Source organism: Suncus etruscus, chromosome 2 (genome assembly GCF_024139225.1).
Source record: "Suncus etruscus isolate mSunEtr1 chromosome 2, mSunEtr1.pri.cur, whole genome shotgun sequence".
Classification (NCBI taxonomy): Eukaryota; Metazoa; Chordata; class Mammalia; order Eulipotyphla; family Soricidae; genus Suncus; species Suncus etruscus.
In genome coordinates this window covers 161,943,068-161,947,271 of record NC_064849.1, presented here as the reverse complement: position 1 = coordinate 161,947,271, position 4,204 = coordinate 161,943,068, and positions in this window count along the sequence as shown.

Genomic DNA, 4,204 nt, shown 5'->3' with positions numbered 1-4,204 from the left:
ACTATATGTAACTCAAAGCTTAATAGCAAAAACAAAACAAAAAAAAACAAACAAACCAAAACACAGCACAGTATTTTTAAAGAGGCCTATATTAACATTTTCCAAAAATTACACATAGTTAAGGCAACTAACATACATGCAAATTTCAAATTCTTCTATTTGAAACCAAAATAAGAAAACACTTCGCATCAGATAGGATGGAGGTAATAAAAAAATATAATGACATTACAAAAATTGATGAGTATGTAAAAGACTATTTGGACACTGTCAGGAATATAAACTGGTATTACTATATACAATAGAGGTTAGGAAAATAGCTTTTAAAATTTTAAATGAACCATCAAATGTGATATTAAGGTTAACCCCTTTTATGGATATATATCCAAAGAAAACCTAAATAACTAAATGGAAGAGCAATCTGTACCTCATATTTACTGCATCATTATTAACAAACCAACATATTCAACTAAGAGTCAAATAACACCTAAGTTCATAGATAAGTCTTGGGATATACTTATATTATACATACCTGAATATATACATCTTAAACATAATTTAGAAAACAGTTCTTTTGAAACCATGCAATCATTCTTTTCTCTCAGACTACCATCCTAAATTTAGTTGTTCTTGACAATGGAAATAAAACAACAATCTCTTTTGTACCAGTACTGTTTCTATAATTCTAACTTCCTGTTTGACATTTTCAGTACTAACCCCAAAAGAAAATAGATCTGTCTAATTCAGTTGTCATTGCCCAATACATTGAGTAAAATGTCAACATCTTATTTAGCCTATTAACTGGTTTGATTTTTTCATCTTTTAATTATGTTTGAAAAGGTAATTGGTTCATGCAATACAAAATATATTAAATCACTAAGGGGAGAGGGTTTCCAATGACAGTCTAAGAAATTAACTATGTCAGTCTGAAATTTCCTAAATACAAGATTTTAATTTTTCCACACACATTTTATCACTTCTATACATAAGCTTTACTTAAGCTTGGATGGAATGAAGTTGTTCCTTTCATATTTCATAGGTATTTTAATTTTTAATTATTTCAACTGTTTCAATGCATTCATCATACTAAACTATTTCATTATTTGTTATGAACATATTTTAATTCCCCTATTTATCTGCAGTTAAAATTATAACTTCATACTCAATTTGTAAAATTTTAATTCCTTATTTTTGAGGTATTTTTTAAAAATTTTGTTTATGGTAGTTTCATGAATACATTGTTCAAACACCACACCCAACACAGCAGTGGCAGTTTTTACCCACAATATGCCTAAGCCACTTACCCTACCATTCACCTCTTTCCCTAGTGCAGATAAGTTCAGCTTTGTAGATCACCTATTAGGGTTTTGATAGTTCTGTCATTTGTTCTCTTACTATGCTCTTTATAGTATAGATATGAAGGAGATCATTTTTATTTGTTGACCACTTGAAATTGCACTTTTTGTTTTTTCCTGGCAGTGGCAAACTGCATAATTTGATATATTCTTTTTTTTTTTTTTTTGGTTTTTGGGCCACACCCGTTTGACGCTCAGGGGTTACTCCTGGCTATGCGCTCAGAAGTCGCTCCTGGCTTGGGGGACCATATGGGACACCGGGGGATCGAACCGCGGTCCGTCCTAGGCTAGCGCTGGCAAGGCAGACACCTTACCTTTAGCGCCACCGCCCGGCCCCAATTTGATATATTCTTATGACAAAGTATTTCATCGTGCATATACACTGACACTTGTATGAAGCTCCTAAGTCATCTGCTCAATGGTATTTAGATTGTTTCCAGATTTTGGCTATTTAGACAGTGCTTCAAAGAACACAGGACTACAAATGTACTTTTGAAATAGTCTGTTTGAATAAGGTCAAGAAATTCAAGAAGTGGATTTACAGGGTTATAATTAATTCACAATTCCACCTATAGTGAAGGAGGATTCCTTTTTTCTCACATCCACATCAGCAGTGTTTTTGTTCCTTTCCAATTTTGCCAATCTCATTGGTGTAAGGTGATATAGGTTGTTTTGACTCCATATCCTCGTTGAAGACCATTTCTGTATACTCAATTTATACTTGTCGTTTTTCTTTAAGGCTAAGTCTCTTTAGCTTTCTTCCCATATTTGTTAGGGTTACTCTTTTGTTGATAATATGTACAGTGTTTTTCATATTGTGGGTATTGAATGAATGGTAGGTAAATATTTTCTTCCAGTATGTAGACTGAATTTTCACTATAGCTGTAATTTTTTGAGGGGGGCGTTGGGCCACACCCAGTGACACTAAGGGTTTACTCCTGGGTATGTGCTCAGAAATCGCTCCTGGCTTGGGGGACCATACCAAGGTCTGTCCTAGGTCAGCTGCATGAAAAGCAAAAGCCCTATGCTTTTCTATTGCTCTGGCCCCATAGTTGTAATGTTTTATGTAGTAAATAAGCTTATTTTGATGGATGACAAGATAATCATAGAACAAATACATGTTCGCATTTTTTGGTTTCATCTCTTCTATTTCTTCTACCAATCTGTTTTAAAGAGTCTATTACTGTATGAAATAGTTTTGTCTAACATGCAAAAAAGAAAAAAAGAAAAAAAAACATACAAGAAAAAAATGCCCCACATGCTTAGGGCTTTCTACCTAGCTCTATGTTCAGGAATCTCAGCAGAAGAGTTTGGCCAACCATATACAGTGATGGGGATTGAAAACAGATTGATGACTTGAAAATAAAATGCACTACCAGCTGAATTATCATTCTGGCCCTTGAAACAGTTTTTTTTTAAATAAAGCTTTAAGTTTAATTTGATATGAGTTAAATATTACTCTTCTCTGGGAAAATTATTTTAGAATTTTCAAATAAATGTTTATAGTCCTTTTCCCAAGTAGCTTACTAGAAATTATCTCTTTTCATGAATGTATTCACTAATTAGCATGTATTGACTAAGCTCTAAATTGAGAATTATCCTACAAACGAAATCATCTCTTGTTCTTTAACTTATTTTATATTTTTAAAAAATCATCATTTAGTATATTTGTACTGATTTGCTAGCTATTATTTTCCAGATTAATAAAATCATATCTACTTGTTGCCATATACTTTGAATTTTATCTGATTGAATAATTTTAGATTAAATCAATAATAAATTTTAATAAAGGCACATTTATATTAATTAATTTATTTTAAATTTAAATATTTTAATATTTAATATTTAATATAAAACAATATAAAATTGAACTATTTTGCATTTGAAGCAAATTAATTTGTGTTGTAAACACTACTGTGCTTTATATCACTTCAATATTTCTTTTTTTTTTTTTTGGTTTTTGGGCCACACCCGTTTGATGCTCAGGGGTTACTCCTGGCTATGTGCTCAGAAATCGCCCCTGGCTTGGGGGGACCATATGGGACGCCGGGGGATCGAAACGAGGTCCTTCCTTGGCTAGCGCTTGCAAGGCAGACACCTTACCTCCAGCGCCACCTACCCGGCCCCTCAATATTTCTTATTCTTTCAATTTCTACAACTGTTTGCATTATAAACATTTTTATATCTCAGTCATATGAGAAAAATTTTCTCTGGGTCTGAGTTATAGTACAGCAGATATGGCATTTGCCTTGCAGAAGCTAACCTGATTGTATCCTCTAGCTAGCACTTCACATGGTCTCCTAGAAATGATCCCTAAGTAGAGCCAGGAGTAAGCCCTGAACACTGCCAGGTGTAGCCCTAAAACAAACAAATAACATTTAAAAAAAATCTATTTTATAGAATGTATTTGTTTTATAGGATGGAAGCTTAAAGTGAGTGAGTGGATCTAATAGTGTATGCATCCTTGTAGCTGGTGAGCAAAATATGATAGTATATATATTGAATAGATATAATTGTACTTTTAAAATATGTGCAGTTTTATAAGTCATAACTAAAATATAGGGGCCGAAGTGGTGGCACAAGCCGTAAGGCTTCTGCCTTGCCTGTGCTAGCCTAGGACAGACCGCAGTTAGATCCACCGGTGTCCCATATGGACCTCCAACCCAGGAGCGATTTCTGACCACATGGCCAGGAGTAACCCCTGAGCATCAATGGGCGTGCCTCCACCCCACAAAAATAAATACTAAAATATATATAAATAAAAAATATTACTGTGCAAAAGAAAATTACACAGTAAAAAGCTGGCAATCTCAGGAGGAGAGAGTCTACCAAACTCCCCCCTTGATGAAGCC